General features: G+C 37.8%; 1 protein-coding gene across 4 annotated transcripts in view; it reads right to left on the bottom strand.

Moving 5' to 3' along the window:
• The window catches only part of FILIP1 (filamin A interacting protein 1), a 102,061-nt gene extending 85,669 nt beyond the window's left edge, over positions 1-16,392 (bottom strand). For 2 of the 4 annotated variants that reach the window (XM_058834411.1, XM_058834410.1), the window contains exon 1: positions 16,021-16,391. The gene's annotated coding sequence lies outside the window, so the exon portion shown is untranslated. Of the gene's footprint in view, positions 1-16,020 lie in introns of all 4 variants that reach the window. The other 2 variants (XM_058834413.1, XM_058834412.1) reach the window with 2 other exon arrangements.
• Positions 16,393-16,689: the final 297 nt, after the last annotated feature.

The raw sequence follows: 16,689 nt of genomic DNA on the forward strand, positions 1-16,689 counted from the left end.
TTGCAGGGAAGTGTGGTACCATGCCGATGGGTGAAGCTGGAGAGTTGCAGGTATTAGAGAGGGATTGGAGACTGAAAATTCCAAAGCTCACAGCTGGATGAGCCTGAGGTGGATTCTGGGACCCAGAGAGAAGTCCAACTTCCTTGTCAGGCAGCAGTGAATGCCAAACAGTGCAATGGCACAAATCTCACACCACAGAAAGACACGGACTGAGATAATTCTGAGTCCAAATGTGAATCAGATGAAGATTGAGATAAATTCCTGATAAAAACATATTTACACTGGCAAAGTGTTAGTGTGATTTTGATTATTCTCTGCCTTCCCAAAGGCAACAGTTCCATCCCACAGCAAAGGTGATGGCCAATATTTATTGCTGGCAAAGAAATCCTAACAGACAGGTATAAAGGTATCACAAAAGGGGTTGTCACCATGCTATTCCTCACCAGTGACCCTCCTTGCAGCAAGAGCCATCGTGTAATCCACACATCTCCTGCCACCATGGCATAGGTTCTGCTGAGGAAGTGTTGTTGAAACAATAAAAACAAGGCCTTTCATCTCATTTTGTTTTGTGCTGTAAACTGAGGCACCAGATGAAGGAGTAACAGTGGGAAGATTGTTACTTAACCCTGTAAGTGTGAGGTGGAGGTGCTCTCTGGAAATGGCATGTGCCTAATAGATGAGTGTGCAATAGGTGAGATATGAGGAACTGGGACAGCTTTCAGCATGTGTGGGCTATTCTGAGTTACAAATCTCTACCAGGTATCTTTCCACAAGATATCCTTGGTGAAATGCTCTGTTCAGAGGCTCTTAGCCTCCAGCATAATTTTCACAGGAATGGGAAAAGTCAATTTGCTGCCACAGAGCAGTTTCCTGGATGAATTTCAGTAGATCACTCTGGAACATGGAGACATTAAAGCTCTTCAGCAAAATGGTTATGGGATTGTTTTCACATGGGCAAACAAGAATTTTCTCTCAACTAATTCTTGGAAATGCTCAAAGCATTCTAGTTGGAACTTCCAAAACCAATTCAGACTCAGCCAGACATCCAGCCTGAATAACTGAAGTTTGGCAAAGCTGTAAACAACTGGGCTTCATACAAGACCAGATTTTTAATGAAAAGTGTCAGGCAAACTTAGATAGGGCTTTGTTATCAGCTTGCTCTGCAGTATGTGTTCTCTTCTATATCCCAGCCTAACATTTCATTTGTAAATCCATTGTCATGCATGTTATATTATAGTGTTTTGATATAGTATTTCGTACCTGCTCACATTTATACTTCAAATTTTCATCTATTGTGAATTCCTGGTTGATTAGATATATTTTACTAATAATAAAGCAAATCTTCAAACTAAGAGAAATCCATCAAATGCCACCATTACCAGAGTTTCAGGTTATTATCTAGATAAATCTGTCAGATGTATAAAAGTATCTCGTGGAACAGCTTGATTTTTACCAGTTTTTTCTTGACTTTAAGGAAGGACTTGCAAAGAAAATTTAAGAGAAAGCTACTGAAGAGACTCAAAATGTACCTACTGTTGATAAGACTGTTTATCAAGAAATCCATTCCCTCCCTTCTGTGTTCTAAAAGAAGTATTTTTAAAGATGCTAAAAATAAAACCAGAGCTCTTATTAAATTAATTCTTTTTTTTTTTTTTGTAATCAAAACATCAGAAGGGGTTCTGTTCTGACTTTCACTATCTTATTCTTGGTGGATTTTGTGGTTTCTCAGAGAATACATGAAAAAAGGACATGATCACAATCTGTGAGCTGACATATACAGCACATTCTCAGACATGCTCTAAGAAATTTCTAAATATTCCTTATTATTTCAGCCAAACTTGCTAAGATTTTTTCTGTATTTGATTGTAATGATACCTATTTTGGCAGCACTCAAAAAATATGTAAAAATAATATAAGGTCTGCAATTTGTGTTTTTCTGCTTGCAATACTCTATGACAGCATTTTTAAGATTAACTAGTCTGACACTGCCAGACTTTTGTGCAATGTCCTTGGGAATTTTGACCTATTAACTACAGCAGATTTTTAATGCAAGCTGTTTCAGGCAGTCTTGTTTCCATAAAGAAAAGGCTTTGATTTGAGGGGTCAAACAGATGAAATACCACTTGTCAGAGTTAGAAACCAGATGATTCTACTGAACTGCAGGACAGAACTGAGAAGTTTTGCTTTCCTTGAGAAACCTGTGGAAGAGGAGTTGCACCAAAGAAGAGCAAATGAATCCAGCATAACACAACAGTACTTACACTAGTTATTTCTCGAACTGTCAAAGACTACATAATCTAATATCATCACCTGGCATAGAAAACTGATGTTCACTGCTTTCTTTGTAGTATAGTGACACTGAGTTGTTTATTTGCATTGGCACGTATGTTTTTCAGTAGTTGCTTTGTGCTTAGGTTCTCTCTCTGCAGAGAAGTGGGAATATGAGGTTAATACCAGTACTGTCCAGCCATCCCACAGGCCCTAGAGAAGGGCTAGGACACCTTCACACCACCTCTAAAGGCTCAAGGATGTGCTTTTCTCAGCCTCTGGTGTTATAGCTATGCAACCACCCTGCTGCTTGCCTCTTGTGGATTCCCACCACAGAGGAACTAGAAGCAGGGAAGTCTGATTAGACTCCACATCTGAAATTATGCTGGGCTATTTCTTCTAGTAAACTATTCATTCTGCCCTAAAGAATTGATTTGAGTACTCAGAAGCAGATTTGGGTCAAATTCAGCATAAAGTTGAAAAGAAACAAGAGATGGAAATGGAATATATGAACTGCAGAAACAGTTCCTTTTCCTATTTCTGATATATTTTCCTCACACAAAGATGACAAGAAGTCAGAGGTACTATCAATTTCAAGAAACTTCTTTCTCGGCCTTCTTTTACCAAAAGTCCCAGTTTCCTATCAAAGCCCAGTATTATCTTAACTTCTTACAATACAGAAACTGTTTTTAAAATTGACTGCAGGATTCAAAAACGGATATTTGAACAAAAATGTGTGAATTTTGAGTCACAGAGAATCAACCAACTCTATCACTTTGCATGTAACTTTGGGGCTTCCGAAGTGTAAGCTCTAGCTCCAGTGAATATTTAAATATTTCACACAAAGTTGACTTTTTTTCTGCAATGTGAAACAGTAAAAGTATTTTCCTGTGAGATGGTTTAATGTCTATACTGTAGTAAAAAGGTACTGCAACCTTTTCTTTTCTGGGTTGTTTTGGTGGGGATTTTTTCATGGTTCCAAACTCCCACTTGTCTTTCTGCTCTTTAAATTTTGATAGATGAGCCCCATAATAAAAGCAGTATTTTGAAGTCTAGTAAAATATTAAATCCAAACAAAAGCTAATGGATCTCACTGCAAATCCCAAAAAACCACACCAAACAACAGAAAACATAGCAAAGCATTCATTAGTTTTTCTGTTTTTTTTTTTTCAGTCATCAGTCAAAAAAGCACAGATATATCATAATTAATTTTCCTGAGAATTTCTCTGAATGACTAACTGAGAAATGCCTCCTTCCCACTTTTCTCTGTCTCTCTCTCTCTCTCTTACATGTAGACTGCTTACCTGTCCTCCAGCTTCTTCTTTCTAACAGATATGGATGTTCAAGGACAGAACTGGGAGCACTGTAAATGTTCTTGTTTTCTCTCAGGGAGAGGAAAACAGTCCTGCATTTGTGAAAAGTTCCTTTTGTGAGGGGATGGCCACAGTATTACTGAGTGCTTGATTATGACCTGAAAACTCCTATGGACCAAGAAATCAAAGCCTGTTTGCTAGGGAATTATACATTAAGATGGATAAAATAACTTTTATATTGTCTATGGTAACAAATATAACTAAAACAAAAAATATAAGGTGACAATTAATGTAAAATATAAAATATCAGTTGACATACTGCAGAGCTATATATGCAAAATTATTTTTATTCCTAGGCTCAAGTGCCTATTTTCTTAGGATGTGGGAGAAGGAATGAAGAGAAAGAAAAGCTGTTACTGCAACCATTCACAGATGAAAGATGACTGATGTGCTCCCTCAGCACACGACCTGACTGCAGCCCTGTGTCTGCTGTGTCATTGCAAGTGGCCAGGGAATAATTGCACACTTGCAGAGTTGCACCGTGATGTAGGTAAAGCCACAAGGAAGGCAGAGTTTTCAGCCTAAGGGAGCCTTGAGACACAGTTGATGTTGGGGTGAACTGAAATGTTATCTGTCAGCTGTAACTGTCAGCAACAAATATTAAAGGAATAGCAGCTGCATCATGCCACAAGAAGGGGAGTGGAGCAGCCGTAGCTCCAAAATAGATTTCAGAGTCAGACAAGAGTTTTCTTTTAATGAACTCAAATAATAGTCAAGTACCATTTCTTTTCTAAGCTGATTTTAGCCAGTTGATAATGCTACTGATTTTCAAATGTTTTAAACAAATGCTTGAGATGAAAGTAAAGAAGAGCTGTTTAGAATAGGACATATTGAAAGGTATGTTACTAAACCTTAAAAATGTATTTTCTCCTACTAATTGTTTTCTGCCTCTTTAGCTTTAAATTTGCCCTCACCATTTCATTCTGTAAGTTCTGATACAGCAATAAAACTGATACAACAATAAAAGATCATGTTTCTCAGCTGGAAGAAAAATTATTAGCTTCATATAGCTTCTGTAGCATTTATTCTTCCTTTTCAGATCATTTAATTAATAAGATGCTAAGTTATCCCGAAGGTATTTATGAAAGGATAGCATCTTATATTCTTCTTGGATTGTCATTAAAGAAAATAATAATAAGCAGTGGTCTCTTCAGGATCTTGAATTCCAAGATAAATGCAATAAAGTTTGTGGCAGTATGTTATTGTTTACTGCTTGGAAAAACTCACACAACAGAAGAATATTGCTCTGATTTTTGAGCTGCTGCTAATGAAGTACAACCAGACAGAGTACAGTTGCCATGAGTCAGGAAATGTTGATGTTCCTGGACAGAGGCCAGGGGAGCTTAGACACAGAGATGAGATGTATATGCATCCTCTGGAGGAAATACACTAAGTTGTTTTGAAGCATCTCAAGCTGCCTGATCCAAGAAGCAACCAAATGACCACCCTGAAAAGAGGTTATTACCTCTCAGTTTCTCAGCATCCCTTGTTTTTACATCAGGAAAACTACAATGAAGTAGGCTGTCCCAGGGAGCTTAGAGATCAGATATTGGGTTCAGCCATGAGACAGTAGATTCAAAACCCTGAGGGCTTAACTTTGTTCGTTCACTACGAAAAGAAGAAAAAACAATCCCACAAAAAATCCCACTAATCCCATACCCCTAAATTACAAAAAACCAAACAAACAACCCAACAGCAGCAACAGCAAGAAAACACCAACCAGACAACAATTAACCAAAAACAGCCCCCTGATGTGCTACAATTTGCTGTGAGATTTTAAACAAACCTTTTGAACTCATATTCTGCTATACTATGGTATGAGTTTGTTGTAAGAGAATGGGTGTTACCACTGTACTCATGGGGAGAAGCTCCGCTCTCCGCAAGGACGAGGCATTTGCTGAAATGCTGCTACATTTCAGCATGTGCTACATATACAACTCCCTTCCCTGCTTTTGAACATTATAAATGCTGTCACTGTGGGTCACTATTTTTTAAGTGAAATTAATTAGGATCATTTAAAAGAAACTATTGGTTTCCTTTCCACACCTCTTTCTTGCATCTGAATGTAACTGCCCCAGAAAACTGATTTTTTCGCTCTTTTGGTAGGTGTCTTCTCCTTATCTTCCCACAACCCCTCCCTGTGTCATTCCCCAAAAGGGGACTACAGCTTTCACTCCTCTCCCAGCAGAACAGGACTTGCAGACCATTTTTCTGTGCTGGTTAACCCAGGATGTGGGTGGCTGCTTGGACTTCCACATTTCACACCATTTTTTGAGGGAGGAATCCTCACAATAAAGACCTGAGTTCCCTTTCATGAAATCCAAGGAAGGATCATTTATTACCCCATTCTCTCCCCAATATGAAAGGCTCACAACTAAACTAAGAAATTATTTTCAGACCTCCTGCTTTGATCTGGGCTAGTTTTGAGGCCAACTGTGCAGTTGTCACTGCTGTTCCACATGGCAGGGCACAGTGTGGCAGACGCAAGCTGCCCTCAGCTGCATTTCAGCAGCCATAGCCTCTTCTGAGCAGTGGCTCATACCTAAGGGTGAGAGTCTGCCCTGCTCCCAAATTCACCATCCCTTCTGTCTACTGGCATTGCCAAGCACACAGATTCAAAATCTCAAGAAAATCTTCCACAGTTATTTTTCAGGACATTTTAAAGCATTATGGCGCCAGATCATCTAGTGATCCAAGACTTCAACTTCCTTGAAGACATCAGAACTGTATTTTTTTTCTTATTTTCTCTGGCTTTATTTGAAGCTGAGCATCATGTAATGGCAACTTAATTCCTTGGTAAGTTGTTATCCAAAATCCCACTTGACAAGTCACTTGGGCTGCCACCATTGCTTTAACAAAGCAGACATGACTGGAGACACTGCTGACCTGCTGAGCTTGCAAGAGACAGGCAGTATCACAGGGCATTTCTGTTTTCCAGGTGCTCCCTCTTCCTCCCTCCCCACAGCCCCGTGATGGCTCCAGAGCTGCCAAACACCAGCTAATTTGGGCAGTCACATTCAGCTCACTCCTTCTCTCAAAAGTTCTTTTTCCTTCAGGACTTTTTACCAGCAGTCTCCTCCTTGTACTAGAGAGCTTGTCCTGGACACTCCCAAAATAACAACATGCTCAAGCTGACAGCACCCTGTTTGCCCCACGAATCACTTCTGGTACAACTGAACCTGAGGGAATGGTTTTGATTTTCCTGAAATGTCTTGGTATTGACATTAGTTTGGTTTGTATTCTGGTATGATTTTGTTCTTGAAGCTTTCTGGTCACATCCCTGGTCCTTCTCCTTCCTTTTTTTGCTGTGCTTTACCAGAATAGCTGATTTATTGTGTCCCACAACTCAGGGCACAGCTAAGCTTCCCTCTGGGATCTCCTCTAAAAATACATATTCTTGTCATGCAGACTAATTCAACTTCTATTCCTACTTCTCCCTGCAGAATCTGGTTTCCAAGGAGGGCTATTTAAGTCTTCTTATTCAAAGCTGTTGACATGATGTTCAATACTGCAACATCTCAGAGTGTCAAAGTCACTACTATGTTTATTCTTGTAACATTCCAAGTTGTTATTAAACTTGCTGAGAATCACAGAAGGAGTCACTGATGTGAAAGTGAGCCATTTAACCAGTATCCCTCCTCCCTGGTATGACAACTACCACCTCACATTTTAAGGTAACATTATTTTAAACAACAAGATTCAAACATGACATGAATATTTTGGAGAGGGAACCTGAATTTAGCAAAGTGTTTCTGGTGAATAAGGAATCTATAACATGTTCTGCCACTTACAGCCTTGCAGTTCAATCACACTCTTGCAGTGTGATTTAGACTTTGTTTACACAACTAGTGCTGGTGGTAACTAAATTAACTCCCCTTGTGTGCAATTATGCCTGTCTTATTTCTAGACACTCGCTTCTGTCCTGAAGGGATTTTTAGAGCTGACACCAGCCGCCTGTAGAATTGTTCCCATTCTACTTAAACTGTTACAAACTGTTGTGTTGAAGCTATTCACTGAATACTTCTGTAAATTATTGTTTATTTCTGTTTATTTTCCTAGGCTTCTTCTGTGCTAAGCTAAGGAGAAACTCATTACACTGTCTATAGCTCTCACATACTTCTCTAGTACACCATTAATTCTCAGAGACTCGTAGTGATAAAGGTTGTGTTGCTGGTAGTGATACAGAGCAGGGGCTAGAAACTTGTATCACTGCAGGGAATTTGTTTTCTTGGAATGAGGCAGCTGTGTCACTGTCACAGAGAGGCTCTGAGCAGTTCCTCTGGGCCCACAAGTACCACAGCAGTACAATCCTGTCATGTAAGTTCTGTAAATTTTCATTTGCAAATAGATGGAATTCTGTACCAAAGATACTTACATTGCACTCCCACTATCGTTCTAATAAAAAGCTGTTCAAAATAATTGGGGGTTTTAGAATATGAAAGCAAAGGAAAAATCAGTTTAGATAATTTTTCTACAACACATGAGCTACTTTTGAAACTTCTGCCCATATGGATACACAGCAGGGTAGTTAAAGATGTTTGTTTACCTAATAATTCATGGTTAAGGGGTTTAGAGTTCATCTTTAAAATGAGCTTCCTAGCCTCCTGCTAAAGCACTTCTTGTCTGTCCTAACCTGTTCTGGTGTCTTTCAAAGCATGAACTCTTCTTCCTAAATCTCACTACCTTTCTCATTAACTTAACTACACTGAAGCTTATTGGCAGCTCTTTTTATTAAAAAGGCTGCAAGGGTGTATAACATTTTTGTGCATGTCTGTGTTTGTGTGTGCAAGATGTACCAGCTCCTCCAGTTCCTCTCTGCAGCCAATGCTGAGTTTGATCCAGACAAGTACAATGGGATCTGAGACCTCTGTACACTGCCAGCTATGAGAATTCCCTCTCCTTTTTCCCTCCATATGTAAAGATGATGACAATATTCTAGTCAAAGTTCCAGTTTTAGGAACATTATTTATCTAAAGAGAAGATTACCTGTCTTCAGTTGTTATTCTTAATAGGTATAAGAAATCCTATATGGAAAGACTGACTGCCACATCCCTTTGAGTGTCACAAGGCCTCTGCTTTGTCCTTGTTCCATGCTGCAATAGCCACTAACAGGTAAATTTAGATGTTTTCACATCTTTTTAAAGAAGGGCTTTTTTAAAATTAGTCTTAGGTTGATTAGAATTCCACCTAGGAATCCTATTTGTCATATGTGCATCATGCTCTGCTCCTGATTAGGATACAATTGGAAAGAGATGTTCAGTGAGAAAAGGAAACTCAGCTGTGAAAACAGCCTCCGGAGTTTTCTTCCTCAAAAGCAGCATCTCTGTTATCCTTCCTCACTTATTTTCATATTATTTACATTCTCAATGCTAGCCTTGCAGCTTATTGGACTACCAGGATAGAATATACTTAACATTTTTTTTGGAATTGTTTTTGCAGAAAGATGGCACCTCAACAGTGCCTAATTCTGTTTGGTTTTCAAACAGAATGTTGCAGGCAGATGGAAGAGGGTGTGCACTCTGAAAGCTGGAGTAAACTAAGACAAAAAAATTGCATTCAAGATTTTTTGTCCTTATTATTCCTATTTTAGGACAAAACACATCAGACATAACAAAATCAAACAAAAAAACCGCTCCACTACAGGTGTGGTTTTTTGCAATTTTGAAAGTGCCAAAGACCTGTGATTTGTTACTATCAACCAACTCTCAAGCCAGCTTTATTTCAGTGTATTATGCACTTTGATACACTGATTATCATTTCTTGCAAAATATTCCATAGCCAGCCATGGCCAAAATTTTGTAATCCAAAGATTACAAAGATGAGAGACCTTAGAATATTTATATATTAAAAATACTCAACATATATGAAAAAAATCAAAACTCTGAGCAACCTGTTCATACTCTGGAGAAAGTCCCACTTTGAGGGAGACTGGATGACTTCTGCCAGTTTCTTCCACCTGAATTATGGTTCTGTAAATAAGTGGCAACCCTCATGCAGAGGATATGCTACTGTGACACTGCCTTTTAATATTTGCACTCTGATGCCTTTTGTGCCTTAGATTCCAGCCTCTGTCTCATGCCACTTGGAGCAGCAGTGGTTCCCAGAGCCAGCTGCCTCAGAACACGAGGCTCCCCTGGCACTCAGGAGCCCTGCTGCCATGCGTGTCCCTCTGCGCACAGGGACATCTTGTTCTGCGCTATGTTTGACATGCTTGAGGACATCCAGCATGGCATCATTCCCTTCCTGCTATCTCCTGCCCAGAGTCAAAAACTGGAATGTATAGCTTTAATTTTCTCAGACTGAGGAACAGAAATCCTTATCTTCTGGAAAAAAAAAAAAAGTACATTTCATTACAGAAGTCCATGTTGAAAAATAACAAGGAGAAATAACACACTATAAAAGAACTGCTGTAGCCTTTACCTTAAAAGTTAGATTCAAGGGGCTTTGCAATACAGAAAGTGATACAACTGAGATTTTTGGGATAAGTATGAATGACAGACACAGGAATTTAATAACTTCAGCATGAGAAATATATGCTTAATTAAATTTTACTCAGCCCAACTGACTAAAATCAGTCATCATTAATCATATATTCTTTCCCACCCTTTTTTTATGCCCTTGCTTATGGCTTTTAAATGGTTACTTTCTTGAACAATTTGGGCTATATATTTTAAAAGTAAGACTGTTCTTTGAGACACATAATTATGTAGTGTGAGATTCTATACCCTTTCTACTATGTTCACCAGTTTGAACTTGAGGATAAATTGTGTATGTTTTTTTCAGTGTATATTTGTTGTCACAGTAACTGCAGTTTTCCTAATAAATGGAAATTGCATCGTTTCCTTAGCATTCAGGTTATTGCACTGAAATAGCACCATGAACTCACCATTACTTCTCCCTTCCTGTTGTCAAGTTAGATCTCATTTAGTTGCAGGGGCAGGCACTAAAACAGGTTAGTTTAGATTTGTGTGCATTAGAAAGCTGAAGCAAGTCTGCTTAGCTGCATTACATCCTATGACTCATGCCTGTGTGGGAAAGACCTTATTTTCACAGAGATCTCTTAGATAAACAAGGCAAGTTGGCAGCAATTCTGTTACACTGATGCAAGCAGTCTCTGCTTTCTGTTGCATTCGTTTGCTTTATATTTTCTGAAAAACACAAGCAGGCTGATAAGCTCTAGTGAGAATTCTTCCACCAAGGACACATGAGCTTTCATTTCCAATCACTTTTTTTTTATAATAGGATAGTAATAAATGGCCTTAAAAACCAGTTTCTAAAAAAACACCTATTCTGTTACTACAATAAAATCCATTTTTTTATCAGTTGAGTTTTCTTAGAGTTTGTTAGCGAAGCTGTGGCTCTTGCTGTCAACAACCATAACGCACTACTCAGATACCTCCCTCCTGCAAACATACAAGCCTCTAAATACTGTGGACTTCAGATAGAAAATGGATTTAGATTCCAAAATATCACTTTTACATATGCGCTGGAACAGACTTTTGAACAGCATAAATCACAAAACTTTACACTCTTTGTCACCATTTCCCCAAAAAGGAAAAGCGAAGAGCGTAGCCATTATTGTATTTCAGAGCTCTAAAAGTGTGTAAATTAAACTGGACAAGTTTATTGCAAATTCATCGAGGTTTCTGCTCTACTTTTGAAACCCCACCAGTTGATATCTGAATGACTTTAGCCACATCTTAGATAATTAAGATTCTAATTGTCATTTTATCAACTTTGAAATGAAACTCACTTGGACAAAGTGCAGCGATCTTTCGGATTCACACCCCCCTTTTTCTCTGTCAGCACACAGCAACCAGACGGGTTGTCCATTTAAGGGAAAAAATACAAGCTCCAGCTTATTTCCCTGTGCTTTGGATGTGTTTGTCCCTCAGCAAAGCATTCTGTTGTGCCAAAAAGCATTTCCTTCCTTGCAAAAGTCATGTGCACATGCATACGTATACTCCCATTTCTGATGAAGGTTTAATTAAGCTTTTAATTGTATTTTCTCTGTATTTCTGAGTTTGTAAAATATTGTGAAGGATGCCACAATCTATGTAATCTTACAGATCACCTTTAGAGCTACAATTCACATGCTTTACTTGTGGAAAAGATTTTGATAGATAGTCCAGAAAAAGCAGAATGAGAATCACACAGTAAAGCCATTTTGAATTTAAAAAAACAAAAGGCAAAAAAAGCACCTGGGAAGACTCTCTATTTGCACTTATATTAGTACTTATTTTACTATGATGCTCAGAATAAAGAGTAATATAGGAAGTACAGATTATCTGCAGAAGCAGGAGTAGGTGCAAAGACCCAAAATAAAAGGGAAAATCTAATCAAGTGTCCTGAAATGTAGGATTTTCACAAATACGTGAAGCATCACACATTTTCAACACAGTCAGAGACTTTCACTGTCTCTCCTGAACAGGACAAAGGCACAATCGTTTCTGCCTTTCACCTCAAAGCATAACTATAGGACTCTATTACAAGTTCTAGTGTCACTAGCTTGATACAAATACTGGCTACTAAGCAGAAAAAGGTTAAAAAAAATCTTAATATTTTATGAATTGATTGTGTTCTCAGTTATCCAATATGCTCCAAAATGAAGAAAAGCCTGTCATCCCCAAGTAATTACCAATATTCTGTATAAAATTAGGAAACAACTTTCAGTAGAAAACAATAGGAGAAAGGAAAACAGAAAATGCTAAAAATGAAAACTACTACAAAAAGATGATTAAGCTGAAAAGTTCAGACATTTGGCTTCTTGCAAAGAAGTATATAAACATTTCTGTACAATAGAATACCCTTATTTTATCTTTCTACCTTTCAGTTCTTATCCTAAGTTTTATGTACTAAACATTTTTGGTGAAATAGGAAGTATGAATAGATGGAGTTCCTTCTCATTTCTAAAGTTGTTTCATCTGGCTTCTTCACAAATATTCACTTTATTTCTCCAGTTGTCATTTTAGATGTGTAGAAAAACAAACCCCTTCTCCAAATTCAGTTTACACACTTAAATAACATGGAAACCTGCAACGACAGACCTTGAGAAAGGAAAGTAAGAAACAGGAAATTGGAGGAAAAGAAAAATGTCTTTTAGAAAAAAAAAATACTTGGACAGGAATAGAGATGATCTGTTTTGTTACATGCTCTTGAGGTGACTGGAAATTTATCTGCTAATTCCTGAATACTAAAACCTGATCTTATTAAATTCAAAGGAAATCTAACTGTGAATTCAGTGGCATAAACCTGACCTTTGACTGGCACAGCTCTGAAGCACATTCTTGATTTCTGTCTGGGGGTACCTGAACTGAGTTAGATAAGATTACCAAAAGCATTAAATTAAGCATGTGTGGAATCTCTGCCAACAGAAAGATCCTGTGTTGGGAAGAGTTTCACTAATACACCTCTATCAGTGTAGGAGTTTCACTGATACACCTCTATCCATTTTATAATGGAAATGGCTACGGTGGTGAAATTGTAACCCAGAGGAGCAAAACAGGGCATACCAGCAAAACAGATAATATACTAATGCTTAGTCCACCGACTACTTCCAGAAAGAACATCCATTTCTTCAGGAATCCTACTTTGGCTGACATAGTTCTATTAATATTAATGTTTAGTCTTTCCATTTGTGTCAGGTGTGACAGTGAGCAGCACTACAGGAAACTCAGATAGCGTGAGGTCAACATCAAGCTCACTAAAACCAGCAGCATAAAGCATCTATCAGTAAACACCAGAGCCAAAGGTCAATGGTCTACCAGTTATAAGCAGGAAGAGTTCAGGAAGATCAAGGCATGTGTAAGCAGGGGCAGAACAGTGCTGAGCTTTGAAGGTGAATTTCAAGTCTTTGAATTTGGTGTCAAAAACAGTCAGATCATCTATAGAAAGACTGAAAGACTGAGGGGATGAAAACAGTTAAGATGGTGACTTTAGCTGGGACTAGATCAGCTAAAATTACAACAAAATTAATATAATAATTCATAATAACCATAACAATGAAAATATTATAATAAAATAAAAAAAGTGACAGAGTTTGGAAGTGGATTCAGATTGGAAGGAGTCTTTATCACCATGAAAGGCACCATTCATTCCAGTTATGTAAATATAAACAAAATCAAAATGATGCATAAGGGGGAAAATAAATGCTATGTCTACTTGTCTTCCATGAAAATAACGATGGAGTGTATCATCTAAGCATAAATTACATTTTGATTTGATATAAAATTGACCTTGGTTTCATTGTAGTCATTAGAAGAATTTGCTATCTTTCAAATATGAAACCATCTGTTGAATAGCCACATTATATATTCCACAAATTTGATTGGAAAATCCCAGAGCCTCTTTGCGGACACCTGTTGAAAAGAGTAATTTTAGCCTCCTCCTCCATTTTGAAGAGGAAAGGAAGACAGATGTATGTAAAACCACAACTCCATGTGTTAGAGTGTGAAGTTGCTATTAGACTGTTCAAATGTCACTTCATTAGACAGTTATTAGGCTAATCATTTGCCTTTTGATTCAAAAAAAACTTTGCTAAAAGTAAATTGTGCAAAAAGAGAGAAGTTGTATAACCCCACATTACATTGGGCAGCAACTAAATCAAAAAAGGAGCCAATATTACCATAGCATTTTGCCATCCTATATTTTCAGAAGGTTAAATTCGTCATTTCTCCACAGTTTAATTTGCTAGATATTTCATTAAAGGAAAGAAATAATAATTTTCACTCTAATGCCAAGACGACAAAACTGAACAAATCATATTGTCTCAGATTTATTTCTCACTGTGTAGTCTTCTTATGAAAAAACAACTTTCTCAGGATATGTCCTTATTAAAAAGTAATTCCAAAGTTTCTTTTTGAGGCTTAGATTTGGGATACCATAGTGCTTTAGTAATTCCACAACAACGATTATCATATTAAATTATAGTTGCCAAGAAGTGTTTGTTTTGTGCTTTAGTGTGCCCCTTGCTATGAAATAAAATGGACACTGTGTTACTCTTTGCTCTAAAGAATTTTCTTCCATCCTAATACTTATTTTATCATTTCACAGGCAGTTACATTCTCAGTCTCCAAGTACAAGTTGCTTCAGAGTATTTTAATTCCATCCAATGCATCCACTGCTAAGATGTGGTATTGATGTAATTTGTGTAATATGCAGTGATGAAACTAGAATTATTTAGCTAAACCAAGACATTCTCATCTCCCTGAGGCAATCCCAGAATCCACAGACTAAGTGTCAAACACCACAGTCAGCACAGAGTCAGTTAGTTCATTCCTTCTTTAGGACAAATATTTTTTGTCTGAGACAATTCTACATAAATCAGTGAACAGGGTTTTAGAACAGGGTAAGGGCATTCTTTAAATCTCTGCCTTCATAACTGAATTAACGTTGTATATGAACTTATAAACAGTATGCCTCTTAAAAATTCATGCATACTAGATTTCATTTGCAGAAAACAGCCTTAAAAGAGGTGGCAGGGAGGAGTGGAATTCATACTCCAATTGATCAAAGAGCCTTTGTCAGTTAAGACAAATTAAATCACACTAAGCAATTCCTCCCCTAAATTACACGACCACTTTGGGGCCATAGTGTATGCATTTCCAACAACAAACAGGTTTCCATACTGCTTTCAGGTAAAATATCTGAGAACTGGTTTCTCATTTTGCTGAGAGAAACATAGACTTCTAACAACAACAACCCAGCTCAAGCACTCTTAGGTACAATAAACATAAGGTCAGTCCTGAGGATGGTTGCATTATGCTGCTAATCAAAGCAGGAGAGATTAATATTCATTCTATGTAATTAAGCACAAGGGAAAGAACCAAGAGCAGATGTCACAAAGGTAGTATTAAAGGCACCAGGTGTGTCCTAAAAGTTAGCAAGGAAACAAAAGTACAAATTTGCTGGGCAACAAACTATTTGGTTACTTCTGTTACTGAATGTCTGTTTCCTTTTATTTATCACACAGGTTGTCACTGTTTTTAATAGCTGCTAGACTATCACTGGTCAGAGATTATATGTATTCTATTATTAAATGTTGATTTGTCTTCTGTCTTCATGTAAGCAGATATAAACATGAAACATGTCAAAATTTTTTCATATTACTACTAGCTACTTCATTATGCTTGTTGTCAGAACTGCAAAAGTTTTTTCAGCAATGCTTTTCTACCATGAAAACATAAAAAAAACCCACTAAAACTTTCATGCCAGCTTTCATCTATTGACATTTCCAAATCATTTAGAAGATTGGTCAAAAAGGAAAGAGACAATAGACATTAGAAAATATTTTTTTTTGTAGAAAAGACACTAGAAAATAAAGGTTCTTGTAAAAAAAAACCAAAAAACAAAACAACAGAGTGGTTTAACTCAGTCTTACCTGTCAGCAACACGGACCTAGGAATATATCCTTTACACTGCAAGATCACAGTAGCCTGTCCCACAGCACTACCACAGGAGGAGAATGATCCAGCTCAGGAGAGCACAAAGATAGAAACTTTTCCCACTTTTCTAGGTCTACCAGCAGTTGAAGTAATGAAGGAAACAAGGTAGAGAACAGAAGACCAGAGCTGCTTCTCGCAGAAATCCCAGGCAGGAGAAGTAGGAGGTATACTCTGTCTGTGTCTCACCCAGACTTTTGTTTAAAAGTTTTTTCAGCTGTTGCTAGGTGGTGTTAGGCTTTGGCAGTTTAGTTCTCAGATTGTATTTCCCCTCTTCTGGTCTCTTCACACAGTGTTACAGCAATGACTTTGTTGAGCTCAGCTCGCTTGTGCTATATTTAACCAGTGTTCTCAGCAAGTCAAGCCTGTCAACAGCTGAGAAGTTTGGAGCAGGCTTTCCTGAGTTCCTCAGCTGCTGAATTATCAGTGGATGTTGCACTGCACAGCCCAGCTACTACATTCACTGAAAGATTGTGGGGAAACTGTCAAACCCTTTTAAGGGCTTCCAGTGACTTCACAGGAGTAATTACTATTTAAAGCACTAAGTACAAGATGTGTATTTAGGCATATATTTTAGACTGCTAGAGAAAGAATACTAGTGTTCACTG

Source organism: Poecile atricapillus, chromosome 3, assembly GCF_030490865.1.
Source record: "Poecile atricapillus isolate bPoeAtr1 chromosome 3, bPoeAtr1.hap1, whole genome shotgun sequence".
Lineage (NCBI taxonomy): Eukaryota > Metazoa > Chordata > Aves > Passeriformes > Paridae > Poecile > Poecile atricapillus.